Source organism: Danio rerio, chromosome 10, assembly GCF_052040795.2.
Source record: "Danio rerio strain M-AB ecotype USA chromosome 10, GRCz13ab, whole genome shotgun sequence".
Lineage (NCBI taxonomy): Eukaryota > Metazoa > Chordata > Actinopteri > Cypriniformes > Danionidae > Danio > Danio rerio.
In genome coordinates, this window is record NC_141030.1 from 25,344,907 (window position 1) to 25,358,233 (window position 13,327).

Genomic DNA, 13,327 nt, shown 5'->3' on the forward strand with positions numbered 1-13,327 from the left:
TGTGACTCCTTTACTAGTGTTTAGTGTATTTAATTTAATTTAATTTAATTTAATTTAATTTAATTTAATTTAATTTAATTTAATTTAATTTAATTTAATTTAATTTTATTTGTAATAAATTTCTAATTTTTAATCATTTTTATATAATTTCTTTTTATTAAAAATGTCATACTATTTCAAAAATATATAACGTGTGTCTGTGTGTGTGTGTGCATATATATATATATATATATATATATATATATATATATATATATATGTTTTTTTACTTATTTCTATTTTATTTGTTATATATATATATATATATGTATATATATATATATATATATATATATATATATATATATATATATATATATATATATATATATATATATATATATATATATATATACACACACGCACACAAACACACACACACACACACACATATACATGTACCTAGAGCAATTTGATTTTCTAATTTATCTGCCTAATGTTCATCTCTGCAACTTCAGTGCTCATGACCCATTTTAAGATTCAGTAATTCAGTTGAGAACGGAGAATAAGAATGCTGGCGTCAGAAAGCAAGAGCTCTGCAGAGATTTCATAAGTAGGACATCAGCCCTGTTCTCCAGCATCCACAAATAGCAGAGACATACGTGTGCGGAGGCGTTCCCAATGACACAGAAACACAACTCTTCGCTGTACTATTAGGAAATAGCTAGAAAAAGTCCAGAAAATAGCATAAAAAGACAAAAATCTTATAAAGCTCAAACAAGATCCTAAACACCTGCTCATATGAATTTAAACATAAGACATTAGAGATTACTTGGAAAAAAAACATTAACTATCAGCCATTCGTATACGTTCAGGGACATTTAGTTTAATTGCAGTTTTGTTCAAATGAATTGTGGGAAAAATTACAGCTCTCATTTTCAGCTTTGAAATCGCAACTGACTCACCAGTTATTATCTAAAAGCCAGTATCAACATCATACTCTAAATGCCTGTCATATGAAAACATTGTTATTTTCAATATTAAAATAAAATGACTGTACTATCACATTAATAAAGGTATGGGTGCTGTCATTGAGGCAGTGCCTTTTCAAAAGATATATACCTAAAGAGTCCACAGGGGTACCTCAAAGGTATATATTAGTATACAAATGTACCTAAAATGTATCTTTGAGCTATGATTATAGACCCTTCAGGTACAAATATGTATCTTTCGAAAAGGTACTACTCCAGTGACAGCACCTGTATTTCTGAGAGTGTAGAAATGCAACTAGTGCAAAAACAGACTGCTGTCTAGGTGAACAGGGTAAAATAAAATCGTAACATAAAATAAAATAGTAACAAAAAGTAACATTTTACCTTTTCTAAAAATGTAAATATGCAAATGAAGAGTTATTAATTACACTAATTTGTGTATATTTCTAACACAAAAATCTGAACAATGGATAAAGTCATGTTCAAAATCTTTGCGGTAATTACTATGAATTATTTTATCTTATTGTTTTGGTTTGTTTTATTGTTTTAACAAAGGGGATTTGGGGAATTTCTTTCTATTAAACATATTTAAACATGCACAGTCAGTCAAATCATATATGAAGATGCCCCTTTAGGTAAAAACCTAATGAATATTAAAACTAAAAAGTACGTGGGTATGTAAGTTCAGCTAAAGTATGTAAAAAAAAAAAACTCATTTTGAGAAAAAGGCATTTAAATATGTTATTGCAATTTAAATCTACAGACAAGAATTGATTATAAGTGACAAAAAAGACTTAAATGTGTATTTAAGTTGTTAAGTTATTAGACTGAAAAGGCACTTTGTGAAAAGCTCAAAATCAAAAATTTGACAGGCATGATTTTTGCCTGCAATGTCTCACCATAAACTGAAGGTCATGCGTTCTCAGATTCACTTGCACAATCACATTATAGATTGTATCGACTACAGTCGAGAACATGGTTAAATTAGATGAGCTACTTTAAAGGCTTAACCCTCCATTTTATTAAAGCAGACCTGCTCTCAGCAAAGCGTTTTCCTTTCCTCCATGAAATGGCCGACAGCTCACACAACTGCAGCAGTTGCCTTGGTGATTGAGAGAAGGACTGCGATATTCTGAGAAAAACAGCAGCATGCAATCACGATCAGTCAGGTGAAATGCACACGATGCAGCAAAACACAATTCACTAATCATGGGATGAAATATGCAAGCCTAATTGTCTTTAAAAATAAATCAGTAAATATGTCACTTTAAAATGTTCAAAACCACAGCAAAAAGCATGAGAAAAGATGCAGGACTGAAATAGAGATAGTAATAAAATAATGAGGTAAAAATATAATAATAGTAGTAATAATAATAGTTATTATTAAGACATCCAACATTCAGACTTTTTAGGTCGTATTTCTTTAAACAGGATGAAAAAATCGTATTAAATCTGATAAGAAATTCATAAACAGTGATGTGTTAAAATGGTAAATGTTATAATTCTTAAAATCACACTTTTAATGTTTAAATGGCTATTATTTGCATGTGGCTTTCTGCTAACTTTCTAGAGTGTACGCACAGTCTGTGTAGCCTCATTTTATATGTCATCCACTTGAAGCCTTTAAAGATATAGGAAGCTATGTGTACATAATCTGTCTAAAATGCCTTATCTGGGAATGATATCATTAATGCAGCGCTTCAGACGGGCATCTTTCCAAGACAGCAGCTGCTTGAGAGCTAAACTCTGCATTTCCTCTGTGCCACGGAGATTATGCAGCCAATCAGCCAGTCGACAAAATCACACTCAGGACTGTTTAAAAGGCTAGTGACTGAGCAGTCAACTTATTATACACAGGAAAACTCAGACACATTAGTAGAAATCTTTTCATAACTGCTTAGGAATACAATACAAATTCAATTAGAATATATACTTCAGTGCTGTTGAATACTAAAGTCTGATTTGCTGATGAACATTTAAAGGTGTGTTGTTACTTTCAGAACGCGTGGCTGAGTAGTTCCAGTGAGGTCTTTCAGTGAGAATTTGTTCATAAACAGATCAATGGTTCACTTAATCGTTAAATATAGTTAATATTTCCTACAGGAAGTAGTGTTGTTAGAGTGTTGTGGTAAAAAGTGGTGTTGTTGCAATAACCGGTAACACTTAATTTGATGGTTTGTTTGAGTATTAGTAGACTGTCTGCTTAATATTTGTTGATACTGCTCCTTCAACAGACATTTAACTGACTATAAGAAACTTTGAAAGTACATGTCAACTTACACTAGCCCCAACTTAACAGTCTACTCCTAATCTAATGAGAATTAGTTGGCAAACAATGAAGCTTAAATTCAACAAATGGACAATCAAAATAAAGTGTGCCCCAATAACTTTCATGTCAAGCAGCTAAAATGTTATTACTAATGTTATTACTGATTATTTGTTATTCTATGGCAGAACTTCTAAAGTTGTTTCCCAAACTCTGCATTAAGTGCATTATTATATTATTCTGTGCATATGAACTGTTTAGTTTGTAATTTATATATTTATTTATGTTATTTACCACTTATACATAACAAAATAATCGGTGAGCAATATGAAATGAACAATCCTGAAATTAAATAATTCCTGCTCAAGGCAAGAGTGGTTGAGCTGGGTTTGAATTGGGTTCTCGCCATCTGCAAAAAACACTGTTTCACAGATCTAGGAAACTGATATATATGGGATTTCTTTCACAGATGTTTAAATTCAACCAAGTTGTGTTTTTTGTGTTAACTTTAAAGGGAATCCAGGAAATCAAGACACCACTAACTATCCTTTGGCTTAGTCCCTGACCAATGTGAAATGAACTGCTAATTACTTTGGCATTGTAAAAATATGTAGAAAAAACATTGTGTTTACATTAGAGTGAAAGAAAATCGTTCACACATTTAGGCGGAAATGACAAATCTTCTAAATGCAAATTTCGGCCTTGTTTTGGAGCACATGAGCTTATAGATATCCTTAAAACTTTATTGTAATTTTGCGGGACCTTAAAAGTCTTCAAAACTTTTAGACTGTTTGCTTCTCATCACTGGGAAAGCAGTGAAGACATAAATCACATCTCTTTTTTGTTGTTCATCTGAAAATGACAAGCAAAAGCTGCACAAAATGGAATCATATTATTTTTGTATCAACATCAATACTGCCTATACAATAGAAGTCAATGGAGCAATTTTGTCATTGAAAACAATGTCAGCATCCATGGTCCAAAATAAATGTGGATTTTTAGGAATGACATTAACATGTCAAGTTATTTTTATAAATATTTCATAAAGAGGTGGCATACACATTATATTAAGGTATATTTGACTTGGCATCCAGACTTCCATTTAACAAAACGTTTGAGATGAGATTTGAGACATGATAACACAAAAAGTTCAGTGTACGTTCATCTCTGATTTAACTGTCTGGCAACATTCAGTGGCCTCGTTTTGTCTGTTTAATCAGAGCTGCCTGTTTACCAGAATAAACAAGGTCATTGATCAGAGCCCGCAGACCAAGTGGACTTGCCAGTAAATGCCCCACACAAACAGGAGCATCGTTAGGCAGGGCAGATGGTCTTTTCAGCTGCCATTAGACAGTGCCATTGGTCATTCCATAAGGGAAAGGTCAATTCCTTTTAAAACACTGTAGACAATTACTTGCAATAGGTCAGCTGACCAGCAATGTCTTTTATATCTAGCAGTTTGATAGTTTAAAGTCATGTAAAGTTTAAAAAATTAATTTACTCACTGTCAATGGGTTATAATGTATTCCTCAAAAGAACTGGTTCACACTCTTAAAAATAAGAATTTCTATAAAATCCTGGGTTCAAACCAGCTTATTGGTTGGCAGACAAATAAGATCGGAAATTGGTGGGTGACTCTACTTTCAGCTATAGGAAGCAGAACTAAAGCCAAAGGTGCGTTTTCCAAAACTATTGTTTGCAAACTAAGATCACAAGTTCCATTGTCACAAACCTAATTGACGATTGCGCAGCGGTTCCAACAAACATTCACAAATATCGTCACAAACTTGTGTGCTTTGAACACAACATATTTTATTTTGGAACAGTAAATAATAAGATAAATAATTCACATGAATCTTCTGTGAATGAATCTCATTCAATGAATGAGACTTCTGCTTTCCTCATTAATTTCAAAAACAAAGATTTCACTATAATTTAATACGGCATCTTTGAATAGCTTTTCTACTGGATATACTGTTGTGCAAAAAAAACTTTTTTTTAGATAACCTTACATATAACTTAAGAACAATATACAGGAATCAACAATAAGGACTGCCCAGTGGCCCAGGGCCAGCGTGAGAGGCGCTTGGGACAGTAGACAGGATTATTACTGGCCCGATTGGGACAGTGCTGCCTTATCACTAACATTTATTTTGTCTTTGAAAGTCTTTAAACACTGCCCTCTCTGTGATGTTGTAAACACCATGTTGCTTTTCAATTCCTCTTATCTGATTTGATGTTTTGAGCATGCAAATTTTTTCCGTCACCTGGTAACAACCAGGGCTGCGTTTCCCAAAAGCATCGTAAGCCTAAGAAGTTCGTAGAAATGATCGTACGACTGATCTTAATATTACGGTCTGTTTCCCAAAAGCATCGTAACTTAAGTAGCACTTGAAAATCTTAGTGGATCTACGAGTGCTCTGGAGTAATCGTAAAGCCTTAAGTGCATCGTAAGGAGACAGAGTTATGAGGGCACCTGCTGGACAACCGGCAAATTGCACCTACAATTTACTTCTCTTCAAAGTCATTATTCATTTTATTTGTACGTATATCTCTATTCATTTATATTTTCTACACATTACACAATTCAATATACAAATAATAATGAATAAAGAAAAAAATAAATGTAAGAGCTTATTTATTTATTTATTTATTTACTTATTTATTTATTTTGATGTGAGATAAGCAATTTTTGATAAAGAAATTGATAAATAATTCTACTTAATTAAGGTTTCATATAAATATCGAAAATGATGCTGATGTCATTTCCGGCAAGGACTGTTAGAATTAGTTTTATGCGAGATTGGAGCAAGACAGTGTTTTTACAGTACGACATTTCCAGTTAATTTATGTTTTTAATATTTTAATTTATATTTTTTTTTTATGTTATTCGAGTTGAATATACATTCACACAAGTAGAAGAAGAATTATATGGATTGCTATAACATGTGCAACAATAACGAGCCATTCTATAGCGTGACATTTCAGCACTTAACAAACGGATAGCGACTCCTAAGTTGCACTTAAAGCTGGGCTACGTGCAATTGTGTTAAGTGCATTTTTGGGAAACGCACGTGAAACAATAACGAACGTTCGCAAAATGACTCGTAGAAAACGCTCTTAAGTGCTAAGATCAATCGTTATCGGGAAACGCAGCCCTGTACAGCGAAGAGGAGGCAACATGGCGGCAACATCAAATTATAAGGCTAAAAGAAAATGTCTGTTTCTAACGTCTTTGAAGCAGACATTTATGTGTGAACAGTGCAACAAAAAATGAAGTGATATTTTCCACAGTTTGCCGTCAGTTTGACAAGTCAGACACCTATTGTTAAATAATTTTGAACCGCAATAAAATACCTCCACATTTTCCTCTGCTCTTTTTGTTTACATAACACTTTTATTAACATGTTTTTAAGTATTGAAATTCTATATTCACAGACTTTATTTTTGATACATTGTTTAAAATATGCGGCTAAAAAATAGCTATTAATTTCCCTTTTTTTGGAGTGGCCAGTGAAAATTATATAGTAGTATAGGAGAAAATTTTGGCGTTATAAAAACCTTGACTTTTCCAAACCACAGTAAACCTTGAAAACGGTGATCATGCCATGCCTAGCCCTATTTCTTTCAAACACTTCCCCATCCACTTTGAATGATTTAAAACAATTAATGTTGTGTCGCTCACATTTTATGTAATTTGCTCCAAAGTTAGGAAAAATCTGTGACATTTCCAAAGCTTTGGAAAACATTCATTCATAAATTTTATTTTCAGTTTAGTCCCTTTATTAATCTGGGTTCGCCACAGTTGTCAGGGTTCTGCCACTTTGGTCTTGTAAATTCTTGTTTTGGTGGCAGAGCTCTGACACTACTCCTCCATGTCTGGTCCTGTCTCTGTGCGCGCGCGCGCCGTCGTGGGTGTACGCAGAGTGTGCGCGCTGCCACTTGATGTGGCCGCGCACGCTCTGCGTCCCTCAGACGCGCGCGCTCTTGTACTAGTGTTTGTGTTTGTTCTGTCAGCAGCGCGCTGCTTTATTCTCGGCGCCTCCGTCTAGTTGGTTTCAGTTTTGGTTGGCGCTGAGATGAAGCATGTGCGTTGCTTAAGTGTGAGCGCACGGTAAGGTGTTTATCTATCGTGTGCTCGTGTCTTGCGTCTCTTGTCAAAGCACGTGGCTCGGTGTTTACATTGTGGTCACGTGCTTTTGTCGTGTGCTTCAGTGTTGTGTTTGTTGTCATGAACATGCGGTTAATGAGTTCTCTCATTGGCTGCATGTTCTTGTTGTGTTATGTGAGCGCATGGCTTGTATTGTCTCTCTGTGTCATGCACTCTCCCGTCTATTGTCTTGTCCCACCCTCCTTGTTAACCCATTATTAGTTAATTGTGTTCACCTGTTTGTGTGTTAATTTTCTACAGTTTATATACCCCTCACTTTTGTTGTCCTGTGTCAGTTCGTCATCACATTTCGTCGTTTGAAGTCTAGTCCTGTTGTGTTTCCAGTTCTCATCCTTTCCAGTCTGCCCAGTCCTGTTTGTATGTGTATGTATTTGTTTTGTTAATGTTTTCCCCCTCGGGGTAGTTTGTTTTGCATTTTATTTTATTTTTATTATTTAATAAAATCCCATTTCCCTGCATTTGAGTCCTCGCTCCTTTTTCCCCATTTCCCATCACCAACCCCGACAGTACGAACTGACCAAAAAGAGGACTCAGCGGAAATGGGACTATTTCTGCGCCCAACTTGCTCCCAGCTAGAAGGACCCATCGACCAACCCCCAGCCAGAGGACTGTCTCACAGGCAGAACCATCGCCCCTTTGGCATCTACGCCGAAGACCTTCTCGAGGCAGTCCGGGGGCTTGGGTTCAGTGAGACCACCCTCATCCACATCTTTCTGGCTGGATTGGATGAGCCATTCGATTGGGAGGAGCTGGGTGATATCGGGACATGGACGTATTGGGAGGTGGTGGACTATTCCTGTCTGAGGATGGAGAGGGAGATCCTGAAGGGGGAATGAACCCCTCTCACCACCACCACCAGCACCATCTCCTGGTCCATGTCCAGCCCCCAAGGGTTAACCCGCACCCAAAAGCGGAGGCGGAAGAGAAAGGCCTCTTCTGCGAGGGTTGCTCCAGCCCCTGAGCGCCCTCCAGTGTCGGCTCCAGCCCCTGAGCGCCCTCCAGTGTCGGCTCCAGCCCCTGAGCGCCCTCCAGTGTCGGCTCCAGCCCCTGAGCGCCCTCCAGTGTCGGCTCCAGCCCCTGAGCGCCCTCCAGTGTCGGCTCCAGCCCCTGAGCGCCCTCCAGTGTCGGCTCCAGCCCCTGAGCGCCCTCCAGTGTCGGCTCCAGCCCCTGAGCACCGCTCAGTGCCGGTCCCAGTCCGGCTCCTTGCCCTGCCGGCACCAGCCCGGCTCCTTGCCCTGCCGGCACCACCCAGACGTCTAGCCCTGCCGGCCCCACCCCGGCTCCTTTCCCTGCCGGCACCTACCAGACGTTTAACCTTGCCGGCCCCAGCCCGGCTCCTTGCCCTGCCGGCACCACCCAGACGTCTTGCCCAGCCGGCCCCAGCCCGGCTCCTTGCCCTGCCGGCACCACCCAGACGTCTTGCCCAGCCCGGCTCCTTGCCCTGCCGGCACCACCCAGACGTCTAGCCCTGCCGGCCCCAGCCCGGCTCCTTTCCCTGCCGGCACCTACCAGACGTCTAGCCCTGCCGGTCCCAGCCCGGCTCCTTGCCCTGCTGGCCCCCCACAGACCTCTGGTCTTGTTTCCCCTCATAGACACTCCCTGGGTCGTCCCTCCTGCCCCTCCCTGGTGTTCCTTTCCTCCACCCTGGACGGACCCTCCGGCTCCACCCTGGTTCCCTGCTAGGGCTCTCGACCCGCTGGACCCACCCTGGACAGTTCCTCCGGTCCCACCCTGGACTGATCCTCCCTTGTCTTGCCCTCCCATCCCTCCCTTGTTTGTCGTTTTGGGTCTGGCTTGGCTTCCCTCCCTCCCCCCCTTCATGTCGTTTTGCCTGTTCACCTCCCTGTCTTGTGTCTGTTGATGTTGCCTGTTTTGTTGTCTTGTAGTGCGTCTTGTCTGTCTTGTACCTTGTTGGATGTTCCCTTTAGGGACGCCAGGTGGCGTCCCTTTTGGGGGGGGCTAGTGTCAGGGTTCTGCCACTTTGGTCTTGTAAATTCTTGTTTTGGTGGCAGAGCTCTGACACTACTCCTCCATGTCTGGTCCTGTCTCTGTGCGCGCGCGCGCCGTCGTGGGTGTACGCAGAGTGTGCGCGCTGCCACTTGATGTGGCCGCGCACGCTCTGCGTCCCTCAGACGCGCGCGCTCTTGTACTAGTGTTTGTGTTTGTTCTGTCAGCAGCGCGCTGCTTTATTCTCGGCGCCTCCGTCTAGTTGGTTTCAGTTTTGGTTGGCGCTGAGATGAAGCATGTGCGTTGCTTAAGTGTGAGCGCACGGTAAGGTGTTTATCTATCGTGTGCTCGTGTCTTGCGTCTCTTGTCAAAGCACGTGGCTCGGTGTTTACATTGTGGTCACGTGCTTTTGTCGTGTGCTTCAGTGTTGTGTTTGTTGTCATGAACATGCGGTTAATGAGTTCTCTCATTGGCTGCATGTTCTTGTTGTGTTATGTGAGCGCATGGCTTGTATTGTCTCTCTGTGTCATGCACTCTCCCGTCTATTGTCTTGTCCCACCCTCCTTGTTAACCCATTATTAGTTAATTGTGTTCACCTGTTTGTGTGTTAATTTTCTACAGTTTATATACCCCTCACTTTTGTTGTCCTGTGTCAGTTCGTCATCACATTTCGTCGTTTGAAGTCTAGTCCTGTTGTGTTTCCAGTTCTCATCCTTTCCAGTCTGCCCAGTCCTGTTTGTATGTGTATGTATTTGTTTTGTTAATGTTTTCCCCCTCGGGGTAGTTTGTTTTGCATTTTATTTTATTTTTATTATTTAATAAAATCCCATTTCCCTGCATTTGAGTCCTCGCTCCTTTTTCCCCATTTCCCATCACCAACCCTGACAACAGTGGAATGAACCGCCAACTCATCCAGCACATGTTTTATGCAACGGATGTCCTTCCATCTGCAACCCATCTCTGGAAAACATCCATACACACTCATTCACAGTCATACACTACGGACAATTTAGCCTACCTAATTCACCTGTAGCGCATGTCTTTGGACTGTATAGGGAAAACCGGAGCACCAGGAGGAAACCCACGCGAACACGGAGAGAACATGCAAACTCTACACAGAAACGCTAATCGACCCAGCCAAGGTTGTACGTAAATGCAATGTCAAAAATATATTGTGCATGTAAAAAAAAATATTAACTACAATATATAAACACTGATATCTGATTTGTATATGAGATTAGGCTACATGAAATATGTTTAGTTCACAATAGCACAAATTTTCATTAATTCTCATATTTGTAAAAGAAAATAAATGTCTTAGCAAAGTTAAATGTTTATTACAATTATAACTCACATTTATATTAAATTAATGAATGAAGGAATTACTGAATGAATGAATTTATATCCTTATATAGTGTCTGTGTTTGTGTGTGCGTGAGTGAAACAATTAGATAAATTTTTTGTAGTTGTGGGTACTCCACCTCTTTGAGGAGTGTAATTAAAGAAGTTTTACATTTTACCTAGCATGGTTCAAATTATGGATCTCTGACAGGGTTAAACACGTCACTGAATTGTTTGATTCCCAAACAATGCATCACACTTTGGTACTTCAGACATAAGTTAAGTTGTTGTTTGGAAAATGGATGTTTCCCAGAGATGGGTTGCGGTTGAAAGGGCATCCGCTGCGTAAAAAACTTGCTGGATAAGTTGGCAGTTTATTCCGCCGTGGAGACCCCGGATTAATAAAGGGACTAAGCCGACAAGAAAATGAATGAATGAATGAACTTCAAGCCCTTAGTTGGGGACTAGTTTGGAATGTGTTTTTTAATGGGAATGAAATGTCGATTCTATACAGAGATACTGTATACTATTCTGTCATTCACTTAAGAATCAATAAAACTATTAATAACTATAAATAAAATCTGCATTTATCGTTCTATGAAGCTTTTACATCCACGGAACTTTTATATTTAACAAAGTGTTTACATTACAGTATAAACAGGATCTTTAGATCATGCAAATGTTCTCCACACTATGTAAAAGTTATTATTTGAAGAACTGCACAAGAGTTTCATTAGGGAACCAAAGAAAAAGATTATTCCATGGTGAAAACCATTGTTTGATTCTACTTGATATCTTTATTTTTAAGAGTATCTGTATTAAAGCCTCACAACCTTGAGTTTGGTGTTTGATGGATTTGATTTGTAGCTTCTTTTTGCTTGGCATAACATTGAAGCCAATGAGTAAGAAAATGCGAGCTGGAATGAAAGGACTCCATCTGCCAGGCGAAGAGCACCCGCACCCCACCCCTTCATTCCCTTCCTCCTCCCATTCTCCTCAGACACAGCGAATATAGAGTCGACAGCATCAATAAAAAAAGCACCCACTGCAGCTGCCGTTGTCATGGAAACAAGACCGTCAGCCAAGCCCTCCCACTAACACAGGGATTTTAGGCATCTAAAAACGATCCTGAGACCCTAAAAAATGCACAGACAGTCTCTCTTCATCTCAACATGAGGGTTGTGGTAATATCTAATTTAAAAGGAAATGTTATAGTGTATATATATTAATGTTAGCACGCAAAGGGTGTAGATTTGCTCTTGACATTGGTGGGGACATACGGAGCGCATGCATAAAACAGCACAAATTCTTTTTTCATGCTCTTAAAAAAATAAAGGCTTTAAGCACTTAGTAATACAAATAACAATTAATGAAGCATGTCCCATGCAGCAAAAGTCAACAAGACACAAAGAGGCATGTGACACAAATTAACCATTTTATTTGATTGTTTTTCGTAATCATTTAGACTAAAATCTAAACTGAATTTCGATTAATTGCATAGCCTTGAATAATGTTATGGTAAACGACAATTGCACTTGACTTTAAGTGACACTTTACTTTGAAAAGTAGCTCCTTATGTCCACATTTTGCACAGTGAAGAAAGACTGAAAATGTACTTGTTTTGATGCTTCTCAAATCCAAACATAACTACAGCTGTCAGTCACTTGACAGCAAAAAAGGCACAGTCAATCACACTGTCCTTATGTTTTTTGGGGGGAGGGAAAACCCAAGAAGGCAACATAATTTAACACTTTCTTCACATCCAGGATACCAGAGGTTGATGGAGCATTACTTTATATTGAAGGTGAATCAATTTTTGGTGGGGACATTTTAGTAATTAGTGGATAGTGGTAGGGACACTTCCCCTCCGAACATGTCAATTCTATGCTTTTGTAACACGCACAAATCAAGTTCTACATGTCACTCTCAGTCTTAAATACTGACATACAAGTCTAAATTAAAATAGCATACAGACAACTTTAATTTTCTTCCTTTAGGCTTGCAGCAGATTGCAAAGAGTATGAAATATTAACAAAGCCTTCTAAGAAAAGCAATGCTTTAGGCAAGACAATGCAGATGAATGAAGTTAAAACATAACTAATGATGATCATCATGCTTTCCTAGTTGATTGATTACATTAAGAATTGCGAAAAATGTACTCAGAACAAAAAGTAAAGGTAACTGATTGCAACAAACCATTTAAGTTCAAAAACTAATCCTAATGAGTACTGTGAGAACTTAATCTATTTGAGTAAACAAAGCAATTTGAGCACAGTAAAATCCAATTAATTAAGAGAACTCTGAGTACTGAGAACTGAGTACTGTCAATAACCCAATAAGTTAAGGCAACTCAAACCGTTTGAGGAAACAGATTGCTACAAAACTTTTGACTTAAACAACTAATCCATATGAGTACTGTGAGCTTACTCTATTTAAGCATTACCTTCAAAACTGAGTTCCAAACTCTTTTCAAATGAGTAGAATTAACTTTAACTACACTCATTTAATTTGATAAAGTTGACTGGTGGGTTTTATTATGTATTATAAGTTTTCAAAAATATGCAAATGTGACATTAAAATGTGAAAATTTGCATATGATTGTAGCATAAACATTTTAAACAGTGAATGAAG

General features: G+C 38.6%; 1 protein-coding gene and 1 non-coding gene across 44 annotated transcripts in view; one reads left to right on the forward strand and one right to left on the reverse strand.

Moving 5' to 3' along the window:
• The window catches only part of fbxw11b (F-box and WD repeat domain containing 11b), a 649,789-nt gene that overhangs the window by 362,914 nt on the left and 273,548 nt on the right, over positions 1–13,327 (forward strand). The gene's annotated exons all lie outside the window — the stretch shown is intronic.
• Positions 1–13,327, reverse strand: part of LOC141376356 (uncharacterized) — a 273,156-nt gene that overhangs the window by 252,516 nt on the left and 7,313 nt on the right. For 27 of the 43 annotated variants that reach the window (XR_015501052.1, XR_015501053.1, XR_015501075.1 and 24 more), the window contains exon 2: positions 2,005–2,103. The exons of the other annotated variants lie outside the window; for them this stretch is intronic. This is a non-coding gene — a transcript (uncharacterized LOC141376356). The remainder of the gene's footprint in view (positions 1–2,004; positions 2,104–13,327) is intronic. 43 annotated transcript variants of the gene reach the window in all.